The sequence below is a fragment of the Paroedura picta genome, chromosome 11 (genome assembly GCF_049243985.1).
Source record: "Paroedura picta isolate Pp20150507F chromosome 11, Ppicta_v3.0, whole genome shotgun sequence".
NCBI classification, from domain to species: domain Eukaryota; kingdom Metazoa; phylum Chordata; class Lepidosauria; order Squamata; family Gekkonidae; genus Paroedura; species Paroedura picta.
This window is the reverse complement of record NC_135379.1, coordinates 45,140,478-45,166,624: the sequence shown is the minus strand read 5'-3', so window position 1 is coordinate 45,166,624 and position 26,147 is coordinate 45,140,478. Positions and strand designations below refer to the sequence as shown.

Genomic DNA, 26,147 nt, shown 5'->3' with positions numbered 1-26,147 from the left:
GCTGAGATTTCACCGCTTTGGTCTTTTGTGCCAGTGAACTGGGACTTCTCTGTTTGCTTTTGGGGTGCTTGTGCAGCTCTGCTTCTCTAGTCCCTGGGCAAAGTTTGTTCAACTTCTTAACACCCACTTACTCATGTATCCAAATGCTCCATCACCCCAAACTCAGCGGTCGGGGAGGGGAAGCAATCTGAATCAAGCCATTCACAGTTCATAGAGTCCAGCTTATCTTCCACGGGCAATTTTATTTCCCTTTCTTGCCCTGTCAACATACTTAAAAGAAGGAATTAATGGAGAGGTGATTGAAAGGAATGCCCCCCCTGGGGGCAGGGTGGGGGGGGGTAATGGTTTGGTACAGACATTTCTCCCAAAGGGTCTGTTATGAAAGAACGGCACTTTAAAACACACCCCTCAAAATAAGTTTCCGTCCTCCATTGTCTTACCTTCTGAGGTTAGTTACACTTGGTCACAAGAGCTGAATTGCACATGTAAATGCCCCCGTAACTTGCAGAGTAATGGAATATCAGGAAATTAAATTACTGGAGAGTATTGGTTTTAGTGATTCACAGGACTTTGGCAAATGATAGAATTGCAAAGTATTAACATCAAAGCTGCGAGGTATAACCACGTGGAGTCATCATCTTCCTTTTTCTTTCTTTCTGTTTCTCTCTAGATTTGCCACAGGATGAATTACAGGAAGCAGAAAAGCCATGAAAAGCTCAAGAGAACCCTCAGGAGGATTTTTAAATCTGTGCATTTACAATCCAGCAGGACCCGTTTATTTTCCGCTGTAGTGAACACAACCAGCCTCCAGGAGAAAGTCCAATAACAGTGCAAAATACTTCCAGTTACATCTACTCACCTGGCTCTCCTTTTACCAGAGACAAATCTTTTGGCAACTTGTTCATGGCCAAGTTTGGGGCTGCTTATTAACTGGGAGAGTAAGCAGACTTTTAAAAAGTTGATATCCGATGAAGCTTTTTAGAAAATGAAATGTGCAGCCTCTTTCACACATCTCATTTTAAATGTGTTTCATGCGCCGTCTCTCTTGGAGTTTGTGAAGTCCCCTTCCTCTCACGTTACAATTGATAAAATGGTTGTATTTTCTTTTCCTTCAACTATTCAACTGTGTGGTTGAATATATCACTAAAAAATCACAAGTATTCCATCATATTTCTCATTCTCTCTATTACAGACCTACTCTTAAATGACATTTTGCAGATAAAATATATTTACAACGTATTTTCAGCACCTCCTTTACATGTGGGAAAAAAGTCCAGGCAATGAAATGTCTCTCCCCCCCTGCAATGTGTGTTCCAGTCTGGAAGTTCTAACATCCTGCCACTTAAAAATAGGATTGATAGTTTAATTAATGTCATTTTGGCTTGAAACAGATATATGCAGGAATCCAAATCTGGATTAATTTTGAGTATCCTACAGAGTAGATTCAGAGGACAGATTTGATTTTAGCTGTATACCTTGACTGCAAGAAAACTATATAGTCCTAGAATCCAAATATTTCAAGGTCAGTCCTAACAAGTTATTTTGTTCTGAAACTCTAGTTTTGTTATGTTTCGTTTAGGGGATTTATCAGATCAGCCTTATCAGATAGGCCATTTGTATACCAATAGAGAACATGTAAAAAGGCAATTGAAGTTGAGATTAATGAACAGAGTGTTATTCAGAGAGGTGTTCCATTGTCTGAAAATAACTCAGGCCGACATACACCAATATTAAAGCATAGGTTGCTTCTGTTTTTGGTTTTGGTTTTTAGTCTAGCCATTACACCAGGGGTAGTCAACCTGTGGTCCTCCAGATGTCCATGGACTACAATTCCCATGAGCCCCTGCCAGCAAACGCTGGCAGGGAATTGTAGTCCATGGACATCTGGAGGACCACAGGTTGACTACCCCTTCATTACACCACATCAGATTGCAAAACTGCTACTTATTTGGCAGCACATGCAGCATGAATTCTTAGGTAGGGATACATAATGTAAAAATCTCCTATTCTTTTATCACCTTGAGCTGACTACTTTGGCAAACTTCCTCTGCATTCCGCAGTTAATCAGCAGGGAAGTTCTAGCACGTGTTTCAGCTAGCAGATGAGGGGTATAACATTATGGCAAGCAAATAATAGCTTTTGTTTTGGTATATAGCGTATGGGCGTCCTGTCTCTCTTCGAGGTAGTGACTGTGGATAAAAATTATAAATTTAGCTACAGTAGACTTTTATCCTCCATGGGGAATTGGGCAATATGTTCAGAGAATCACCTTGAATGGTAAAGGAGGCAGGGGTCTGCTGCCTCTCAGTAGAACAAACAGATTTCCTGCAAAATGTAACAACAATGGTGGGAGTCAAAACAGGCTAGAAGGTCTCTCTCATGATTAGACCCGGGAATGCAAATAGGTGAAATTGTGAGTCTTGAGTCCACCAATGGCAAGATTCTCCCATATCATCTATTTTCCCAATAGCCAATTGCTTGTAACTTCAGAATTTATTTGTTTTTTTGGACCAAAATAAATCCTCCAGTCACATATTCTTCTTATTGCTCTGTGAAGTACTTATTGTACTATTTGGCCCTGTTTGTGTCCCTATAACCTAGAATTGTATTACTAATTCAGTCCAACAATGTCTATGAATATAAACGTTTCCATAGTAATCAAGATACTGAGAGCATCTATCAAAGGTGGTTGTCTGCCTCTGAGTGAGGCCTAAATACTGTGAGTGCAGCCTGGCCAGAAATTATCACTTTAAGTCCCGTTGATTTGGGGTGAGTTATCTACATGCACAAGTTTCCTGCTGAAATCAGTGGGGCTTCAGTGCTTGATTGTACCCAGTTTAAGCGCCATTTCAGCCTGATGGAAAGTAGATAGAGAAGATTTCAGATTGCTAGATACCACTCTCCCCCCCCCCCTCCCGTGCAGGATTAGGCATGATTCTAGTTCATCAGTTTCCCTGTAAAGCTTTGGGGAACCTCACGTTCTTTCTGAAGAGAATATTGGAAGAGAAAGAAATAATGTTATCTTCTTTCCTGTGGCCCTGTTTGGATATTTCACATAAACTTGTTTGGAGTGGGCTGCTGTGCCATAATCTCCCCCTACCCACCTTTACCTTGTGTTCTGTATTCAGTGTTGTTTTTTGCTGCTGTAGATTTTATATTCTCCTGTACCAGTTCTTCTGCAGACAGAGATGTATTGTCCATCTCCTTGCTAACCTTGATTCTTTATAGTAACTGTAACGGTGCATGTTGCTGTTAGACTCTTGGCTAGCCGCTTCTCTTTTGGTTTGTGTTTTTCTGCTCATCTGTAGTCTTCGAAGCCCCAGGAGTGGTACTCTTTAAAGGAGGGTGAGATATATTCGGCACCACGCCCAAATCACTGATGCAGAAAATTTGCATAACGTTAATTCCAACATTTGGGTTTGAAGTCACAGTTTAGCGCCGGCCCCAGATTTTGTTCTGATGTTGGAGGATGGTTTGAATTAGAGCGCCAGCACACTTTAGGCAAGTTTTTTATTTGTGTGCTGTGTTTGTGCCCAAGTAGAAAGAACAGTTTTAACACAGCTGTCATAATTTAATTTGTATTGAATGTGAAGGGCCTCGCCATAGCGGCAGGAGTAGAGCCCAGATTTCATGTTTGTTTCCTTTCTGGTCCTTTCTTATACGCTTTTCTGCAGAAACAAAATGTTGGAAACTGCCACAAAATGCAAATGTACCTGTTAAAAAATACATGTGTACCCCCTTGTGCTCTCTTTCCCTCTCTCACTCTGTCTCTTTCTCTCAGGGACCAAAGAATAATTCACAGGGAAATAGTCAATTCCATGAGCACTTCAACTAAAATATTCAGTACAGTTCTCAAGCTCATCTCTTTCATGGATTCTTTTATGGGTAGTTGTTTTGTAGGTAACTCTGATGAAATGTCCAATGCTCCAGTTCTTTATTATTGTATGTGACCGCATTTCTGCAGTTCTAATTATTTAAAATTATATTGACGCTGTTAGATTTCCTCTTGAAAAGGCTTTGTAGATTTCAGTGTTTTCAAAAACGTTGGGTCAGTCTCTCCCAGAAGTACCTGTAAAAACCTGTAGTGGTAGACGTCAACCAAAGATATCTTCCCTACACTGTTCTAGGTTTAGAAAAAAAATGAGGAGAAGAATGTGGAGGAGAAGAGGCCTGTTGGTTTGGCTTCGTTCCTATTAAAGAGATAAACCTGTACCTGGTTTATATCATTTTAGACTCCTGATAGGGCCTCACAGGATTGACTGTTTCTTTATACAAGAAACGTTATAAACCTGGCACGTAAGGGGGAAAGATTCTAACCTAACCTTCTCTTCCATGTGCTAGGATTTTTTTTTATCATACATTGCATCATATAAACCTCTTCATGCAGACTGAATTGGTATACTTCAGAGACAGATTTACTTTCTTCAGTGTTAAGAGGCACTTTTACCCAACTGTTCATGACTTTCAGAGTTTTCACTGAAAACTAAAACACAATAAGGAAAATTTTCATTTGTCTTTTGCCATTGCCATGCCAACATCTGATCTGAGAGACGTATATTTCTTATATATGCCTTCGAAATAGATATGTATTGGTTTTGAAAGAGCACTATGGAATGTTTGTGCAGTTAGGCCATGAGCACCTTAAATGGAAAAAAATTACATGGGAAATCAGACTCTCCAGGCATTCGAGGATTAATAAAATTATAATATTCTTTAAACTGGATTTTTAAAGGCCTTTTTTTGGGCTTAAGATAACATGAAAAGTCAGTGGCAAGCTTTTAAAAGGCCTGCAATCTGTCTTGATGGTGCTCAAGCACATGTTCCATAGGAGAACAAAGAAAGCAGGAACCAGGTAACTATATTTTAGCTGCATTGTTTATCAGGAAGAGGAATCTGCAAATAGTCTCCTGGGTTCTGGAGCACTAACCTTTAATAATGAAAAGCTGCCTATACTTGACAAAAAGCTATCCACTGCTCTGGGAATGTTGGCCAGTTCATGTCTCTCAGCAAGTTTGGAAAAAACCCATCAAAGCTCCGTAAGTCATAAATGCAGCTTGAGCAAGGCAACTCTAGCTGTGTCTAGCAAGAAAGCTGATTAAAGTGTAAGGGGGAAACCAGGCAGCCAAGCAGGCAGGGTCAGTGCAAAAGGTGTGATGGGGCTTTTTGCTGACAGTAACTTGGCTCGCTCCCTAAAACAGAATTTGGAGCTTTTAAAAATGGAACTTAGCCACAATAGGCTTATTTTGCCATATACGTGTCGTCCTTATGTTCGGTTATATTGAAAGAATTTCCAAATTGTTTTCATTCCCATTTGCCTATATCGTGGTCTATGATTCAAAATTATTATGGAAATTAAGGCTGCAACACATCGCAAACATATACGGCAGGCCTGTACCACGTGTGGCTTCTGGGCTGTGCATTATATGCTAGCTGGGTCTTGAGAATTGCCAGGTACTTGATCTAGTCTCAGTCCCAGGACGTCTGGACCACAGAATCTATCGCACTTATGGCAAGCTTCAATACATGGCCAGTAGCCCCATTTTATACAGCCCTGGTTGATGCAAAAAATGGGAATTTTGCAAGTTCCTCTTGGTATTAGTAGGGATTTAAAGGCCAATTTACCAGCACAGAAACTCTTGTCCTGGAGTATTTATAAAAGAAGGAAATGCAGGACAAAGTATAATAAAGTGAGAAGGCTGCATCCCTTGTGATAAAAGGAGGCAATCCCATAGGCAAATTCTTTCAATAGCAAGGGACATTTGGACTAAGGGATCAAAGAAGGCCATTTTGGTTTCCCATGATCAAAAAGATGTTATTGAAAAGACACCCCCATTTGCTGTTTATTCAACAGCATTACTGAATGTCCTCAAGTATAATATTGGTTGCGATGTGATTATTTTGATTGCCAAAAATTAGAAAAAGCCAAATGTGTACAAAAAAGCCAAAACAAAAAAAATCAGTTTTCTCATTTTGGAGGGCCAGATGTGCAGATGTCAACACTCAAGTTTCTGAAGCCAATGACGATAACATTGCTGACCGTGTCAGGCGTGGGACTCTGGAGCGATATTGAGGCAGCAACATAAGGTTTGTAACCTAATAAGGAGGTCTCTAACCCAGGGGTAGTCAACCTGTGGTCCTCCAGATGTTCATGGACTACAACTCCCACGAGCGTTTGCTGGCAGGGGGTCATGGGAAATGTAGTCCATGAACATCTGGAGGACCACAGGTTGACTACCCCTGCTCTAACCCTTTTTTTAAAAAAGAGATGCGGTGTAAATAGAATTTTTTTTACGTAGCACCTTCGTTAATTACATTTTTAGTAAGAAACACAAATGTAAAAAAAATGCCCTTTAAAACCTGACCAGCTTTTAAATATGCAGAATGGATGTCACTTCATCAAGTTATGTAAAGAGTCTATTTTTATGAGATGATTGTACCAAAACAAGCTTCTGCCTTTGTCAGAGCTATTATATACACATGTAAATGTAATATTGTGGGCACAGCATGGTCAATTTTAGCCAGTCCATCGGTGATCCTAACTTGACCTTTAAAAAAAAAAAAAAAGATGCTGTTTTAACTTTCTACCGTTTTAAAAGCACTTTCTAACTTGCATCCTGTGACATAAATGTTCTATTTGAAGGGGGGAGGGAATATTTGTAAAACCAGTTTACCAGCCCGCGGTCCAGTTGAGCCTCAACAGCTGCATCAAAGTTGGTCGGAGTGTCACTGATTTTAATGACACCGAGAACCTAGTTCATAAACCGTTTAAATGGTATCTAGCACAGCAGTTCTATGTAGGGTTGTGCGCTTCGGCTCGGTTCGGCCGCCTCGGTGAACACTGAAGCCTGAAGCGGCACATAGGAGGCCAGTGCTGCGGAGAGGAGGGGCGGTGGCGGCAGCAGCATGCCAGCCAGCAGCCACATGCAGGAGCAGGGCTCTGCACCTGCATGCAGCCACCGGCTGGCACACTGCCACTGCCCCTCTATGCACTGCGGTGCTGGTCGCCTCAGGCTTCGGTGATCACCGGGGTGGCCAAACTGAGACGAAGTGTGCACCCCTAGCTAAGCAAAGTTATACCCTTTGAAGCTCATCAACGTCTGTGGACATTAGAAAGGTGTAACTCTGTTTAGAATGTTTTGCAGGTTGTGCTATCATGGTTTGCTTGTCCTAGTTAGAACAGAGCACTAAAAACAGAATAATTCCTCTGTAGATCACAACGTGGACCATAATTTAATATAATATTGAAACCTGCACATTGTTTTTGCTGTCAAAATTAAATTTTGCTTCCAAAGTAACACTAGGCAAAGTGTAATTAGTTACATTTTTTCTAAAGGATTAGATGTTACTTCAGCAATATATGTTTACTTATTGTCATCCTGTATTGTCTTGCATTAGAAATATACTTGAGCAGTCTTGTTGTTGTATATGAATTACAATCTACTGCCAGGAACCAAAGGACATTAAGTGGAGATAATTTACATATGAATTCTTCTGTAGGGGGGGGGGGAAATCCCCACTATTATTTATGTAGTGTGCTGAATAAATATTTTCCTTATTGAAGCAAGCTCAACACTTTTCCCCTCTGTTTTGCGTAGAGTTGAGTTATTCTGAGAAAGAGTTACTTGCCTTTGAAACTGGAAAGGATTGAAGTAGTTTTGGTTTGGGTTAAGTTGGGATATTTTTGCTTTATAGAGGAAAGTGGAAATAATATGGGAAGGGGGATAGAGAGACTCTAAATTTTGATGCTCTCTTCAATCACTGTGGCCAGAAGCCACTGATGGACCTATCATTCACAAATCTAGCTAATCCCCTTTTAAACCATCAGTACATATGGCCATCACTATATCCTCAGGATGTGAATTCCATTATTTTACTCATCTGTTAAATACTTCCTTTAGCAGTTCAAAATTGAATAGCAGCTAGCTTCATTGGACACCTGAGTTCTAATACTGTGGAGAAAAGTCAAAAAGTTATCTTTATCCACTCTTATCTGGCCTTTGCATAATTTCATAAATTCGTATCATGTTCCCCTACCAGTTTTTTTCTCTAAATTGAAAAATCCCTGTTTCTTTAGCCTTTCTTCAAAGCTAAAGTGACCAGATTGTCCCACTTTTGGAGGGACATCTGAGGGCACCTGGCAAATTGTACTTACGTTGAAATTTAAAAATATATATTACAATACTATTTTTGTGTTCTATGCATTCTATGAAACTTTTTGTTGCTCCATATAGACCAAATTTTAAATCAAGAACGCCCCCCCCCCCTGGTCAGTGGTGCCCCACTTTACCAATGTTGAAATCTGGTCACCTTATTCAAAGCAAAAGTGTTCTAGCCCCTAAATCCTCTTGGTTTCCCTCTATATCGGGAGGAGAAAAAGAGGACATAGCATGGGGAGGGGGTGATGGGGAAATGAAGTGCCCCCTGAAAATTCTTGTGGGTTCCCATTTGTTTGACTCTGTCGTTCAGTAGAACCTCTGTCTCCCTCCAGTCAAATGTCATTCTCCAGCAAAAGTGCAGCCAGGGATCCAAATAATATTTGTGCCATTTACAGGGGAACAGACTTGACTGAAATCATTTGCAAGAGATAGCAGATGATAAACTGATTTCTACTTCGTGGACTCTGCAAATGTGCTTGTTCATACCCTTTTTGGCTTAATGATTAAGATCCCATCTATCTTAAAAAAATCATTGCAATGATGTTTGTGTTTTGAAATGCTTATTTTTAAAATGTCGATTATTTTGAGCTGCAGTATTGCCACTGTTTCAATCATTATTTATTTAAAATCCGAAACATATGCAGCATCAATTTTAGGCCGTTTTATCTGCTCTGCTGATTTCCCCTGTGCTCATTTGTTTTTGAAGTGTGTCCAAGATATCACAGCCCTGCTATCTATCAGCATTTTATTAGCATTCAGTGTAAAAACAATAGATTTAATTAGTTGTGGGATTGAAGCAAAACAACATTAAGTGATTTGACCTGATATCTTCTGGCAGTGTGTCTTGGCCACCGTATCTTAACATCTGCTCTGGGCGAGAGAATAAAAGATATGCAGAAAAATAAACATACTAAGAAGGTATCTCCAGACTCCCCCCCCCCCCAGTTATTAAATAGCATTATATTTCCCAGATGATTGCAAGTTGTGGGAATCTAAATGGTCTCTAACAAGCTTGTAATCATTCACAGACTGAAACTTCCTTGAAGGCTGAGGCCTCTCTCTTAAATGCCTTTGCTCCCATTTTGTCCAAAAATCTCAATTCTTCCAACAAAGTTAAAAACAAAGGAAATATATGAGCTGGTTATATGGATCACAGGATTATCCAGTTACAACAAAGAGAGATCAGGATTAGTGAAAGCAGTCTTGGAAGTAGATCACTTGGCTTAATTGTGTAACCCAGATGATGGTTAGGGCAAATAAAGAGAAAGTTTTTTTCCCCCTGATGCCTCATAAATAGCCATCAGAATTTAGCAATTTACCACTGAACTGATACGATCCCATGCCTGTTGCAGCAGTATGGCCACCAAAGTACCGTCTCCAAATTTCTGAAACCTAAGCCCACTGTCTGCAAATTGTATGTTCTTGGAAGCCTCCTCTCCAGGAGTACCTAAAATGAAACTCAGAGCATTTGACTGTCATTCTAGAAACCTGCAAAGGTAATTTCTGATTCCTGAGGTGAAATATTCCACGGAGAGCACGGACATTTCCATCATTGGCTCAGAGATTGACCAAGGACATCTGATGTAGTTCTCCTGGTGAGCCAAAGAGTTGAGTCCCTGAAAGCTGGATGGATCGTAGAGTAACTATATGTAAACTGTTTCGAACCCCCTGAAGGGATTTGATTGGCATGATACATCTGGGCAACATCAGTTTGTAACAAGTTAGTTATAGCACTGTTGATCCAATGACATTAAGAGACAAGCATCCAATAATTAGTAATTAAAGTGACTACAGTATATTGCAAGCACAGATAAAAATCAGTTGCTAGACACATAAAGGAGCTGATTAAAGTTTTCTTTCCTTGGTAGATTCAGTTGGGATTCATAAATAACCCAAAGCAATCAGCTTTTCACAGTATCAAACCAGCGACTATATCTCTATAGCTGCCTGTGCTGAGCTTCTTCCTACCGTCTTGGCATTTATAATGGCAAGAGATTCAATAAAAGGAGACCGTCTGCAAACCACAGTTTTTCTGCCATGCCTGTATGGAGGGGAGTCTGCACCTCCCAAGATTCACACTTGCCAATTCTAGCCTGGCAGTGAAACTCCAGTAGTTCATCAGACATTCGGGCCATCTTAGTGGAGCAAGCGTTTCAAGGAAGAACTTGTGTGATTGCAGGACCTGGGTTGATAGGAAATCCTTACCCACAGCTTATCTGACTTCAAGCAACATGCTCACTGCATGGAATTCAGTCTGGGGGAAAAAATGATGGGAGATAATACCCACCAGCTTGGTGTAGTGGTTAGGGGTGCAGACTTCTCATCTGGCAAGCCAGGTTTGAATCTGTGCTCCCACACATGCAATTACATACAACATGCAACATGCAGCCAGCTGGGTGAGCCTGAGCTTGCCACGGCACTGATAAAGTTGTTCTGACGAGCAGTAATATCAGGGCTCCCTCACAGGGTGTCTGTTGTGGGGAGAGGAAAGGGAAGGCGACTAAGCCGCTTTGAGACTACTTCGGGTAGAGAAAAGCGGCATATAAGAACCAACTCTTCTTCTTGTAAATAATGGTGTGAATGACACAAGCCAGTGTCACCAGCAGTTACCATAAGATAATGGTATTTTATTTTACAAACTCTGTATCCCATCTTTTTGACCGAAACAGGCCGAAACAGCAGCAAACAAATCAAAACATACATAACAGAATCACATTTAAAATGGCCCTCCCCCCAAAACAAACACTTTAGTATAACATATATGGTATATAATTAAATATGTGAGAATAAATGTCAAGAATGCTTAATGAGCTCACAAGAAATGAGTTGAGGATATTCCATTGGGAGGAGGAAACTGAATGGAGGAAAGAGGATTCTGGGAAAGGTGCTAAGTCAACTCAACCTTATGCAGTGTCAGAGACTATTTACCAGTTGGGAAATCAGCAAAGGGCAAAATCAATCCTAGATTTTTTTTTAAATCCCCAGTTTTATTACAATGACATAAATGATAAAAATGTCAATATGCATAAATATAAACAGGTGACATGAGTAGTATTAGTTTTGTTGTTGTTGTTAGTTGCGAAGTCGTGTCCAACCCATCGCGACCCCATGGACAATGATCCTCCAGGCCTTCCTGTCCTCTACCATTCCCCGGAGTCCATTTAAGTTTGCACCTACTGCTTCAGGGACTCCATCCAGCCACCTCATTCTCTGTCGTCCTCTTCTTCTTTTGCCCTCAATCGCTCCCAGCATTAGGCTCTTCTCCAGGGAGTCCTTCCTTCTCAGGAGGTGCCCAAAGTGTTTGAGCTTCATCTTCAGAATCTGGCCTTCTAAGGAGCAATCAGGGCTGATCTCCTTTAGGACTGACCGGTTTGTTCGCTTTGCAGTCCATGGACTCGCAAGAGTCCAGTATGACAGAACCATAAAACTAGGGCATTAGATTCCATCCCCGAAGCACAACAATAGTCCTCTTCTGTCACTTTTTGGTTAGACTCTCTCTCTCTGTCTCTCTTCTATAATTTACTGTTAGGAGTATGTTGTCCCATTCTAGTTAATCCTTACAATTTTCTTGCAGGAGGGTTGGGAGAAACCCTGACTGGTACATGGACTTTCATTTTGCAATGTGAACCTATCTTTAAGGTCCTCAGAGTGGGGACTTGCCTTACGGTTTCTTCAGCCATGATCAATGCACAGTAAATAGAGCTGTATTAATAAATAAGGTATAAAGCAATAAATAAGAGGACAGGAAGGCCTGGAGGATCATTGTCCATGGGGTCGCGATGGGTCGGACACGACTTCGCACCTAACAAGAACAACAACATACTGGACATGTTTCCATGTCCCCCCCCTGCCACTACGGGATACACACTGCCTATTGCAGAAATTTCCTTCAAATCTATCAGAAATAAGGCAAAGCCAGCATACTTCCTCTGACTGCAGGAGTTGTCCATGTCCTGAGAAATGTGACTTGACTGTGTGGAGGTAAAAGAAACACAGTCTGTGCCATCCTATTGCACCTTGAATCAGTTACTGAAAGACAGTGCAAGCAGCTGCCTTTGAAGGGAGGCTTATCTTGGATGGCTTCAGTCCAGTAAAGTCAAGGGGCTGACTCACCCACATAGACTTTCAGAAGCGCCTCCGAGCTTTAACAAGGAGAACAGACTTAACAGCAGTGTGCCTGCCTTGCTCTTGTTCATTAAGCCCAAATTCAGCAGCAGGAACTAATGTGTAGATGAATCATTCAGTAAATGTCAGCTGGTGATCAGATGAGTACTAAATGGTAGCTCACACACACTCGTCTGGCAGTCAGAAGGTGCGGAATATTCCAAGGACAGATCCAAAACAGAACAGTAATACGGGAAAGAACCAGCACATCTAAAATAGTGGTCTACATCCTGCCCCTCCCCAATTATTGACACACGTCTGGCCGGCTAAATGGTGTCCAACTGCCGAGGCGTGGAGGTCAGGAGAGGACCGGAGACCCTTTGAGAAGTTTTCTCTAACCAGCCATTTGGAATGTTCAACTAGCCAAAACCGTGGAGGTGGGGTTAGAAGTGTGAGGGGGAAAGCGCATTGGGCTGTCAGATGCTGGCTCTTTCTCCTTCCAGCCTGGTGGAGCTGTGGGTGTCCACCGCAGGCTCTTTTACAAAGGCAACAGCTGGTACCCAGATTCAACCACAACGTCTCCAAATACTCCCACCACCGTGTGACATTTTCCTTTTGCATGGGACAAGGCCATGAAGCTAATTACGGCTCCGGGCACATTTTCAGTGCAAGGAGCGGGCCTTTATGAGATCTCCCACTAAGACTGTTTAGCCAAGTGAACAGCAGGATTTGATCGAATACAACCTAATTCCTTCCTCTGCCTTTTTTTTCACATCACTCCTACTTTTGATCCCATCAGTTACTGCCTCTGTTCCGAAGTCCATTGTCTTTCCTATCTACTTAACCTCTCAACTTTCTCCCCCGCTGGTTCTCTCCAGCAGCTCATCCCCTCTCTGTTTTTGTGACTCTTTGTAGAAAAGCATCATTGGTGCTCATGATGTATGGCAATAATAAAAGCCAAAAAGGAAAAAACACCCTCTGGCCATGCACTCCATTAGGAGAACAGAACTCCCATACGCTTGGTCATGTGTTCTCCCCAAGTCACATACAAGCCATCCCTTTACACTGTGGCCACCAACCAATTCATAGCCATACTTTTGTGACCTCATGATCTTTCCCCCTCTCTTCTTCCGTTTTTGTGCTTTTGTGCTGTCACCAGCTTTAAATGGCCTCAGCACTATCAGGTACAACACACCAGTTGTGTTTCTGACAGAGGGGCGTACGACAAGAGATACAGGAAGAGCTCTGTTTTGTGTAGCGGTTAGGAGCACAAACTTCTAATCTGGCAAACTGTGTTTGATTCCCCGTTCCTCTGTAATCTCAGATTACAGTAATCTCAGGGCTCTCTCAGCCTCACCTCCCTCACAGGGTGTCTGTGGTGGGGAGAGGAAAGGGAAGGTGGCTGTCAGCTGCTTTGAGACTCCTTTGGGTAGAGAAAAGTGGCATATAAGAACCAACTCTTCTTCTTCAGTAATCTCAGGGCTCTCTCAGCCTCAACTCCTTCACAGGGTGTCTGTTGTGGGGAGAGGAAAGGGAAGGCGACTGTTAGCCGCTTTGAGACTCCTTCGGGTAGAGAAAAATGGCAAAGGGACCAAGCCCTATGAAGATAGATTGAGGGACTTGGGAATGTTCAGCCTGGAGAAAAGGAGGTTGAGAGGAGACATGATAGCCGGCTTTAAGTATTTGAAAAGTTGTCATTTGGAGGAGGGCAGGATGCTGTTCCCATTGGCTGCAGAGGAAAGGACACACAGTAATCGGTTTAAACTACAAGTACAACAATATAGGCTAGATATAAGGACAAAAAATTTCACAGAGTAGTTCAGCAGTGGAATAGGCTGCCTAAGGAGATGGTGAGCTCCCCCTCACTGGCAGTCTTCAAGCAAAGGTTGGATACACACTTTTCTTGGATGCTTTGGGCTGATCCTGCGTTGAGCAGGGGGTTGGACTAGATGACCTGTATGACCCCTTCCAACTCTATGATTCTATGATTCTATATAAGAACCACCTCTTCTTCTTCTACTACTGTATACATACCCTGTGCCTTTGGCGTGAAAAGATTTCTACTCAGGCATCCTTATTCCTTAAAACAGGCATAAAGCTGCCTTTGTGTAACACCAATAAAAACAATATATAAAGTATAATTCTCAAAACCCACAGGGGAAAACAAATTAAAATCCAAAGGACCCAGAGGCCAATCCTGTTGATGAGCCAAATCCTTTAAAGAGTTCTGTCTTGCAGGCCTTCCAAAAGAGATGCAAGTCCTTCTCATTCCCTCTGGAAAGCTGCTCCACCACAGCAGAGCAGCCATGGGGAAAGCCTGCAAGCGGGTGGCAGCAGAATAGATCCTTGCATGGGCAGGAACAACTAATAGACCGCTGTGCTAAGTGAAGTGGCCGCACGGGCTCCTATCCACAGAGATCATCCTTCGGGCATGTTGGCCTGAGGCAGGGGTAGTCAAACTGCGGCCCTCCAGATGTCCATGGACTACAATTCCCAGGAGCCCCTGCCAGCATTCGCTGGCAGGGGCTCCTGGGAATTGTAGTCCATGGACATCTGGAGGGCCGCAGTTTGACTACCCCTGGCCTGAGGTCATGAAGGCTAAGCACTCCAGGTAAGCATCAATGCCTTGCATTGGACTGGGAAGCCAGCAGGCAACCCATACATACATGGTTTGCAAAACAGCCATTGCAAAAGATTCAGGCCGCATGCCTGCACTAACCGATGGCTGCCCCCTTTATGGCCCAGTGGCAATCTCCAAACCGGCTTCAGGGGCAGCTGCTCATAGCACGTGTTGCAACGGGTGAGCCTCAGGGTTCCTGCTTTGAAGAAGCTACGCTAGGTCCATTCTCAGCACATTTTGTTCTCCAATGGGGAACGTGTTTCGATGAACCGAAGAGCCTTCATGCTAATGAAACACACCCCGCGTGACGATTTCTAGCACTTCAAAGGAGAGTCCCTCCAGGCCTAAACAATGTATTCGACAGACCAACAGATTATCCAGTCGTCCCCACCAAGGATCTTGTCAAGTCAAGGGTTGTTTCTCACCCTGACCTGCATAGGAAGGGCAGGATAGAAAAATAAAGATTTATTTTATTTTCTTTTATTTATTTAAGTATGTGGCAGTACTCTCAGCTGCTACAGTGGAAACACAGCTCCCATCTCAGGGACCCAGAGACCTGGTCTACACATAGAATTCATGGTACAGAGTTGCCATTCACCAGTTACAGCCTGGGGATCCCCCAGTTTCACATGTCTCCCGCTGGTTCAGGACTTTAAAAAATTGGGGAAAATCCCACCACAAACAGGCTCACTTCTCTCTCTCTCTCTCTCTCTCTCTCTCTCTCTCTGTATATGTGTTTGTGTGTGAGAGAGAGAGAGATCTCCTGTAAAGTGCCCCCGATCCTCCTCCAGCAGCGCTCACAGACCTGGCAACCTGGTATGGTACGATAATAAAATTGCAAGTCCATTGAAATCTCCAGATGAGGTACTGAACGATTCTCATAAATGTAATTATGTTTCATTCCATGCTTTCAGCAATTTGTGATGCATTAATATTGTTCCCCCCCCCCAAAAAAAACCTCTTACGTAAAACAACTGCGTACCGAAAGCTCACTCCTAACATTTGAAGAAGTGGGCTCTGGTCCATGACAGTTTGCAGCAAAGTAAAATGTTGTTAATCTTTAAGGTGCCTGAAGGATCCTCTTGATATTAGAACGTGACGTTCAGTATTTTTAAAGAAACCCTGCATTGTACTACCAGGAGCAGGCCGCTGCATAAAGAATCCCTGGATAGGGATTTGTCCCCAGCGGTTGCCTCAGTTTAGCCCAGGGGTGGTCAAACTGCGGCCCTCCAGATGTCCGTGGACTACAATTCCCATGAGCCCCTGCCAGCATCTGCTGGCAGGGGTTCATGGGGATTGTAGTCCACGGACATCTGGAGGGCCTCAGTTTGCCCGCCCCTGGGCTAGCCCCTCCCTGGGCCATTTCCACACATGTTGGTGGTTCTCCCTCAGTCACAAAGCAGCAGGCCCAGAGGTGAGGGGGACAGTGAGCAAAAGAGAGTGACTGACCCTCCTCCACAGGTTTGTGTCTGGGGGAGTAGGAAGCACTGCTCCTGTAGCCACAACCTGACCACAGACTAATTCATCTGAATACCGTGTAAATATTCGGATTACTGTAATCTGGCTGAATGCTATTCCTCTTTGTGTTTATATTAGAGTGGGATTTCAGGAGCTGCTTTAATGCGATGCTCAGTGTCTGATTCCATGTAGAAATTACCGCAAAACCGGCTAATTTGGCCTGTAGCCGCTTGACCAGGCAAAGCTACCAGAAACTGGATTCCTTTGGCACATTGGATTCATACTGAGATCTCTGGCTTGGATCCTACAGGCACAGAGATGCACAACAAGAGCTAATCTTGCAAGAGTGCATGCGTCGTGCTGCCCATGAATGCGCTATGTGAGCACATGCAGTCTCTAGAAAGAAGCAGCTTGCAGCTGGGTCCCAATACAACTCAGAATTATTTGCTGTGACCATTCCTCTCATCTTCTGGCCTTTTGTTGTCAAAGAGAGCTTGGTCCCTGGCTTCCCTTATAGCCGTCCTGTTGAGAACATGGCACTATGTTAGTTCCTACAGCTTCCCACTGGAAAAACATGGTACAAAATATGTAATTTGCTCTCTCTCTCTCTCGCTCTCTCTCTCTCTCTCTCTCTCCCCCTTTTTGCTTTTTCTGCTGCCTGTTTTGAACGACAGAGATGGTGTCGGCCTAGGTGGCAGGCATGCAGGCTGGCAGAGCCAATAACATTAAAGGCTGCCAAATGATTCTGTTCCCCCAATTCTGGGTGGTGGTGCTAGAAGACTGGTGGGGGCGAGAGCCAACACTATTTTCCACCCTGGGTGCCAGAATGTCAATGGCTAGCCCTGAGCAAAACAGCCAGCCAGCAGAACCCCGCTGAATGTGTCAAGAACAGTTTGCCCTTTCACAACAGAGTTGGGTCATCTCTGTCTCTTTCACGCAGACAGGGCTGTTTTATGCCACCTTGGACTTCTCCGCATTTCTACAAGGTAGCATTGATTCAGTGCAAAGGCTTGATACGTAATTACAAAAGAAAGAAAATGGCACGGCCAGAGCACAGCGCCCAAAGAAAGCAGGCAACATTTACATTTCTGCGGAGGTTGGAAACGGAATTGAATGTCCCAAACATTTATGAGGCACTTTGAGCATAGACAAGAAAAAAAAATTTAAGGGAAGGGACGCTATCCAAATGCAACTCCATCTGGAGTCCAGACAAAGCTTTTCAGAGAAAATATTCAGAGTTTCTTGCACTTTGAAACACCCAAGTTCGTTTGGCTTATCAAAAATGCATCAAGATCTTGGGTTGTAGAGGGAAGCATGTAGCCCACTCTTTTCACTTTCAAAAGCACAGTACGTAATTGTTGACTGTTGAAGAAGCAGGGGGGGTGGGTCAACGGCACAGCAATCTGTTATGGATACCTCATTCCCGAATTCAAGCCCTGGCATCTCCAGTTAAAAGGATCAAGTAGCCAGGGATATGGACCTCAACCTGAGGCCCTGGAGAGCTTTTGCCAGTCTAAGTAAACCAGGGGTCCTCAGCACGGTTCCTCTGGGCACCGTAATGCCTGCAGACACCTTTTCTGGTGCCCACCAATTGATCTGGAAGTAGGCGGGGCTTTTGCCCTGTGACTGTGCAGAATTTTAAAAACATTGTTTTGGAAGCAACTCACAGCACAGCACAAGGGGCTTTACGCACCGGGATCTTTGTTGCAAATTGGTCACTGAATGAAAAATCGCCATTTAAAATAGTGGAATTCGTCGTTATGCATACCTGCCTTTGTAGTGGAATCCAGTTGCGTTTTGTAGCGTTTCCCACAGCTTCCGGTCTCGGCAGAAAAGGAAGCGCTATTGCCAAGCTCGTCCCGCCCCTGGCCGTCAAGCAGCCAATGGGCAGCCGTTAGCATGCTCCCAAACAGCCCCTTTCCCTTTAAGAAAGGTTTAAAAAAAAAAAAAACAGACCCATAGCAACGAATCTAGGTAGATTCGTTGCAACGGAGAGACCCATCCAGCTGCCTAATGTGAGCTGTCGTTTGATCGTATGATCGTTGCCACGCTGCCTCGAGTGATAAAAAAAAAATCCCCCCCCCCTCTCACGGGCCCGATTTTCGGCTGAATTAATGTGTAAAAAATAAAGGGACTTTATTTCAGCAAACGGGCTTTTATGTGGTTTGTGCTTAGTGACTAAAGGTGAAGGACTGAAGCCAGGGAAGCCTCTAAACAGAAAGAGGCTCGCTGGTGCGTTTATCCCCGCTCGCTCGGAGAAAAAAAAATGGCGATCGCTTCGCCGGAAGTTTGGAGGACAGGCTCAGGAGGAGGGACTTTGAAGAAACCGCAACAATGTTAACGCACAGGTCTTTATCGCTAGTGTTGCAGATTGTTTGCAAGAGTGTAGCGCTTTCCGGAGGGTGAATCCACTTTTCTGGATTCCCCTGAAAGCGCTACAACGAAGCGCTTTTTGCTGATCGGTTTCAGGAGTGTTGCAAATTGTCTACGACGTCGTGCGTTATGGCAAATCAATAGCGTTTCCAATTGGCAACCATTGTGCGATTTTGAAGCCGTGCAAAAAGCCCCCAAGAAACACCCTCCCCTCCCCCGGGTAGGACTGAAGGTCAACCGTAGCAGCTATTTTATGACTGTACCAATGCTGTGTTGGAATTCCAAAAGTGCCCGCAAGCCCAAAAGGTTTGGACCCCTGGAGTAGACCACATATGTTAGGCAGCCTCCTTCTATCAGTATCCAGGTGTTCATGTCTACTGTGCTTTCTGGGAGAGCAAATGGAGTTTCCATGCAGTATACTTTTGAACACAGCATACTTTTGAATGCTAGATACTAGGGACCATGAAGAAGGCCCTTACTCACCTCCATGCCATGCTTTACGGCAGGGGTGGTAAAACTGTGGCCCTCCAGATGTCCATGGACTACAATTCCCATGAGCCCCTGCCAGCATTTGCTGGCAGGGGCTCATGGGAATTGTAGTCCACGGACATCTGGAGGGCCACAGTTTTACCACCCCTGCTTTACGGCTTGTAGAGGCCACTGGGTACTGCTTGCAAGACCAAGGTAGATGGGCTGTGGCCATAGCAGGTGGTGCAATGGTCATCCTTACTGACCCACTAGCAGCTCCCTCCTTTCTGGCTTGGTTCTGGTATGGTGGCCACCGGCACACCATGCTTTTCCTTTGTATGGTTCTCAATTCGGAAAGGCAGATACATGTACATTTCTGCCCGCGCCAATCCCCCTGGGTGACACGGCAGAGGCCGGAGCAGGCCTGCACATGGCAGGAAGGAAGGATTCCTCTCCTCCTGGGAAGAACCATCTGCAAGTGCCCCCGAAACGAATGTTGTCCTCGAGGCGAACCATAAACAGCCATCAAGGGGCCGAGTTTCCCTTTTGAAAACTTGCTGCAGGGATCCAAGGCATAGCCGGCCACCTAAGTGGGGAGGGGCGCGGGGTGGGGAAATCATTTTACAGTGGTGCTAACTTTGTATCTGGATGCTAATGGCAGAGATACGATCTCTGTAATGCACTCTTTATTTGATTTCTCGACCCAGTTCACATGCATGTTTTTTTTTTAAAGCATCTAATACACAAAGCAAAGCAGTCTGGAAAATAAATCAAGGGAGAAATTTTACTCAACTAGGAAGAGCCCATTAACACATTTACCCCCAAAACAGAGAGCAACAATGTCTTTCAAAGCCATTTCCTATCCAGCCGGCTGAGAGTCTGCTGGTTCCCAACATCGCCATCTGTTGACAGCTTCTAGGCACAGAAATGCTTCTCCCAAATCGGTTCCATAGATCTCGCAAGGTGCTGCATACATGTGTTCTTCTCCTTCTACGTGAATCGTCTGCCCAAATACTTTTCTGTTTGTGTATTCATTGAAGATGCCCTTGCACATTGTTTCATTCGTTGGAAACTACTGTAACAAAGATGAATTTAATCTATCCTATTTATCTCCAAGTGCCACTGGTGTAAAACAATTTTTTGCTTTTTAACGTAACTGTTTCCTTACAAGTTATGAGAGCGAGAAAGACCTGGGGCGATGGAAAAGGTGTGTAAATGTCTTGGTGGATTTCATTTTGGCCTTTTGGGCATAAAGCACCGTGAGGGAATCTCTACCTGAAGAACACTTTATTCCTTCCTGGCTGCCTGCTGCCTGTTTTCTGTCCCCCCCCAACCCCCCCCCCGCAGAGTCCCTGAAAGTCAGTTGTGAGTTGATGGCAGAAGCAACAACAAAATTAGCAACCCTAACCGGGCAACAGGTAAGGATCTGCAGCGTGATGGGGGAAATCAGTGGACAACAGTTGTGGGATACAACTCTGCCTGCTACGAGTGGTAAATGTTTTCCTGTTATATGAATCACTGTTTTAAAATTAACAACAGTACATTATATTCCTTGGGGGGGGGAATCACACTAAAAAGGTCAAACTCTTTCATAGACAATAACTCACAGGACATGTAAGATGCCATGATGTACTGTACAATTCCCATTTTCTGGTATCTTGTCCTTGAAAAATATCAGTGTTCCTTTGGGGTCGATTTCAGGGATGATTTTTAAGACTGTCGTTAGGCCTCCACCCAGTGCATCTTTACATTAGAGTAAGCCCCAGTGGAATTCAGAGTAAATATCTTCAGAATCAGGCAGCAAAATCCAAATATAAATCTTTTAAAAAGGAACCAGTTATGATCAGTTTACTAACACATCTGGTGAAGGAAAGCCTATTCCGTCATCTCTGGATTTAGAAGAAGATTTGATTTTTAGACCCTGCTTTTCACTACCCAAAGGAGACTTACAATCAACCTCCCTTCCTATCTGAACCTCAGACACCCTATGGAGTAGGTGAGTCTGAGAGAGCTCTGACAGAACTGTGCTTACTCACGGTCACTCATGTGGAGAAGTGGACTCTCTAGATCAGGGGTGGGCAAACTGTGGCCCTCCAGATGTCCGTGGACTACAATTCACTGGCAGGGGCTCATGGGAATTGTAGTCCACGGACATCTGGAGGGCCACAATTTGCCCACCCCTGATCTAAATTAAGTCACCACTCTTAACCACTATCCCATGGTGGCTCTACAGCTGCTGGAGAGTCTTCTTCTTCCCCCCTATAAACTGCAACCCACAGGACCAGCCGGGGAAGAGGTAGCAGCAGTCTGACACCTTTCAGTTGCACCTTGCCTGTGTGGTATCTCATCAAAATTATATTCCACGCTGCATTAAGAAGCCCTTTTAAAATTATTCTTTTTCGAAAATCCTAATCAGGTAACAAAGAAGCGGGTGATGAGCCAGGTATAAATTATTCTTCTGTTAATCCCATGTTCCAAAAATATTTTACAAAAGCACTTTGGAAAAAAATTTGAATCCAAACATACACACACACATTTCATAGAGATTCCTCAGAAAAGGTACAGCCTGCTTTCTGAGTTCTGAAATTTGGGCACTGGGTTATGACCATTTGGCTGTTACAACTACTATGGATTTCTGAGATGTAAAAAAAAAACAAAAGCTGTGAGGCTATTACGTAAATGGACGTTAGACATATCCGTATTCTTAATTTCCTTGTTTGCTGCGGCCTTCATTCACCATTCCGGCACTTGGAAAAACATGCACACTCCTAGTCTGGCCATTTTCCCGACAAAGAATTGCATCTTGCAAGTCCAGCTTAGCACGTGACTGATTCCATCCTCTTATCAGCCCCACCAGCTGTTCATGGGCCAAACTAAACATCTAGTTTTCACAAAGAGAAAAAGAGTCCTTTTTTTTTCAGAGCGAGAATATATTTTGTTTACAGCAGCTCAGTCTCAAAACAAAACACAAATTCTCCCTGTAGAGCTGCTATTGTTTTGGCTGAAGATAAGTTAATGGCATCCGCCGATCACTCCCATAGTTAATCCTGTCGGCATTTCCTATTTGTCTGTGGGATGTGAAATGTGCAAGGAGTACACAGAGTTTGTCTGCAAGTGACTGTTAATTTCCCTCAATTTAACAAGCTTGTTCAGATTTCATGTACACGGGAGGGGGGCGGTGAGTGTGAGGTTGTGTATGCAGGAGTGGCCAAACTGTAGCTCTCCAGATGTTCATGGACTACAATTCCCATTAGCCCCTGCCATGGACATCTGGAGAGCCACAGTTTGGCCACCTCTGTAAGGATTCTGATATAAGTTATGCTTGAGAATCACGGAGAAACCTGGAAAATCATAGTCCAAAATTGAAATACATGCCTATTGTACCTGTTGGACAAAATGGTGATTGTGTATATTGGGAAGACTGCACGTAATGCTGTCTCCCTAGACAAGAAGTCAAACAACTCCTCAAAACAGCTATACTGAAGAACTTCTGCAACATAACCCTGGCCTGCATTGCCTGTTGTCAGGGGGAAAGAACTAAGTAACACAAGTGTAAGCATTCCCACATTCCTTGCATCTATATAACATAAGGTTGGGTCCAGCCAACATCTATAATCTAGATGCTGATATTTAGATGTTGCGAATCTGGCTTGGGTTTCCCCCCCCCCCCAGAATTGCACAGATAATTGCATCTGGATTCTTAAAACAATGTCTAGGTTTTTCATTATGTATTTTTAATTATTGTTCTGAACTTCCGTCACTTTTGTTTTACCACCAAAGGATGATAGAAATTCTAAAAATAGAATTTTTAACCTTTTCTTTTCATCTCCTGCCGAAGGAATTTTTAATGTGAAAAATACGTAAATAAAATTAGCCACCATCTGCAAACTTTTATTGCTTTTCAATTTACAGCAGATATTTCTTCCCAAAAAGTAATTTTTAAATTAAATTATTTCCTTTGTTTATCCAGCAAGTAACTATTTTCATTCTTGTGTCCCAGATCTATTGCCTATCAATCTCATTGAGTGGCCTAGAATTCTAATACTATGGGACTAGGAGAAAAGGTTATTTTTCTTCATCTCCCCCATCCCATGCATAATCTCATAAAGGTCTATCATCATTCCCCCCACAAAAAAAGCCACATCTCTTTTTCTGAACTTAAAATTCCCAGCCTCTTTTGATTTTCCTCGTAGGAACTGCCTAGATTTAGGACTGGATGAAGTTCACCTTCTTTAGTTTGTTCTTGCAAAAAGAAAAAAAGATAGAAACTAGAGGAATACCCTGTTATCCCGCAAATCCCACACATGAAATCTGCTACAACTCAGAAAGCAACGGACTTTGTGTAATTCAAAGCCCCCCCCCCCTTTATCCTTCTGAGTTCTCAGGCTTGAATGGCTGCCAAAGTGGCCGAAGTGCCCAAGCCTAAAGTCTCATTCATAAACATCTACCAAATTGTTTTTAATTCATATTATTTGTTGTAACTTCACATCTTGTTGTACTGATCTTCTGTAAGATCGTGAAGGTACAAGAATTATTGGCCTGTTCAGTCAATGCTATGTCTGGGGTGGCAGCCTGGAATGGGCTTCTGCAGGTAGAACTGAACTAGGTGGAGAGAAGGGAAAAGGCCTTGGGAGCATCCTTACCTCACTGGATATCACACAGTTGTTCCAGCACAGTCATCATCTGCAATGAAAACAGTTCATTCATATGGGGAAATCATATGTAGATATCTGAAGGGAAAATCAGGCTGGAGGCTCTTCTTAGAGGGAGATTACATGGCAACCAATTCCTCCCAGTCTGTGTTCAACCTCATATCCCTTCTTGTGTGAATTTGGCTACAGACATCAAAATGTCCCTATGTCCTAATCCACATGTACACAGGTATCACAGTACGCAAGTGTCCGCCCTGCTCCTTCTGTCTCCATTTTTTTACTGTTGATATAATGTTATGTGCCACATGCTTCTTTCACTGTTGCCCCTTAGAAGAAGAGGAGCTGGATTTTTGTACCCTGCTGTTTACTACCCAAAGGAATCTCAAAGCAGTTTACAAACACCTTTCCCCCTCCTCTCCCCACAATAGACAACCTGTGAGGGATGTGGTGCTGTGAGAGGTCAGAGAGAACTGGGAATGATTCACAGTCACCCATCAGGCCTCAGGTATCTCAAAACAGTTTACAATTGCCTTCCTTTCCTCTCCCCATAGCAGACTCCCTGTGAGGGAGGTGGGGTAGAGAGCCTCACTTGGAAGATGGCAACCCTAAGAGGTCTCCCTGTGCACAGCAGTCTTGACCTTAGTCAGGTTTATGCACACATGGGTCATGTGGAATTCCAGAACATGAACCTACACCAATCGGTCAACCTTACCTCTTCTCTGCAATGTTTTCTTGACCTGAAATGGGTCAGGGGGTGCTAGGTGGCTGTGGGGGCCTTACACACTTGTAAGGCCCCACTTCCAGACTTCAAGGAATATGTTCAGACCAGGGACAGCCAACCTCCAGGTGGGGTCTGAGAATCCCCTGGAAGGACAGCTCATCTCCAGGAAGTTAGTGCATTCAAAAGGAATGCACGTGGCCCCGGAATCCCCTTGGTTGCTTGGCTGGTGAAGCCTGAGGCTTACTGCTGGCAACAGCCAAGCCATGTGTATTTCTTCTGTGGGACTCTCTGTAGATTTGAGGCCTACCACGCAGGGTTGTTGTGCAGATGAAACGAGAGGCAAAAGAGCCTCCACAACAGCATCCAGTTTCATCTTAACAACAACCCTGTGTGGTAGGCCTCAAATCTACAGAGAGTTGCTTGGCTGCATTTTCCCTCCAGCAGCGAGGCCAGCCACAGCATTATTTTAAGTGAGAAGGGGCTTTTCTGTCAGCCAAGTGTTTGGCAGAAGGGGAAAGCTTCCCCCCCCCCACCAAAAGGAAAGCACAAGTACCCCCACAGACTCCCCTGCGTTGCTCTCAGACATGCCACCCTCCCCTCAGTCAGGGGCTGTCAGAGGCTCCTTCACAGCAGGTCTGAAAGGAGGGGGGAGGGAGTGCACTCATCGGCTACCTGGCAGCTCCATCAGTGGTCTGAAGTAAAATGAGCAGAGTTGTTGGATGTGACAGTTAGAGGTGGGAGACACAGCTTGATTGGGTGGGAGATGCAGCGGGTAAGCCGCTTTGAGCCTCCTTTGGGTAGAGAAAAGTGGCATATAAGAACCAATTCCTCTTCTGACTGAGCAGTGATATCAGGGCTCTCTCAGCCTCACCTCCCTCACAGGGTGTCTGTTGTGGGGAGAGGAAAGGGAAGGTGACTGTAAGCTGCTTTGAGCCTCCTTCGGGTAGAGAAAAGCAACGTATAAGAACCAACTCTTCTTTGTGTAATTTTGGTTCCTAGATGACCGCTCCTTTCTCCCCCTTCTCTGAGGTGGTTTGGGTTTTTTTGTGACATTTGATCAAGCTGCCATTTAGGAATGCCTGGCTAAGTTGTTAGGTATAAGTATTGGGTTATAATTATTTAGTCACTCCGTTTTTGCTTTGTAGGTAACCCTACTTCTATCGGGAATGCTGAAGGCAACAGTTCTACTAAAAACTTCTACCTTGCTACTCCACTAAGCAAAATTTGGGGCTGTCCTTCAGCCTTCCTCCAACATAGATGAAGAAAAAGCCACTTAAGGTGTAGGAAGTCTCCTCTGGAGTTAGGTAAGATAACGCTCCATGGATTTGCAGCTTCAGCTAGTGGCTGATTTCTGTAGTCAGGCTGGACTATTTTCTGACGCAACTGAAATGATGCAGAAGCCAGGAGGCATCTAGAAGGTGGGTTTTCTCTAGAGGATAAATGAGTCACTTTCTCCTTTTGTTCCATCTGCTGGTTGTTTTTGCTGCATCCCCCAGAAAGTGAAGCAGCAGAGAATGGCTGCATCAAATAAGCTTTCCGTAGACAGATGCTGTTAAAAAAAAATCAATTTTGTCTAAATTTACTAAAGTAAAAGC

At 43.8% G+C, this 26,147-nt stretch overlaps 1 protein-coding gene across 3 annotated transcripts in view; it reads left to right on the top strand.

Annotated features, from left to right (window-relative positions):
* Positions 1–7,564, top strand: part of BBS9 (Bardet-Biedl syndrome 9) — a 249,944-nt gene extending 242,380 nt beyond the window's left edge. For 2 of the 3 annotated variants that reach the window (XM_077302587.1, XM_077302586.1), the window contains one exon: positions 671–7,564. The gene's annotated coding sequence lies outside the window, so the exon portion shown is untranslated. The remainder of the gene's footprint in view (positions 1–670) is intronic. The other variant, XR_013225256.1, reaches the window with a different exon arrangement.
* The last annotated feature ends 18,583 nt before the right edge of the window (positions 7,565–26,147 follow it).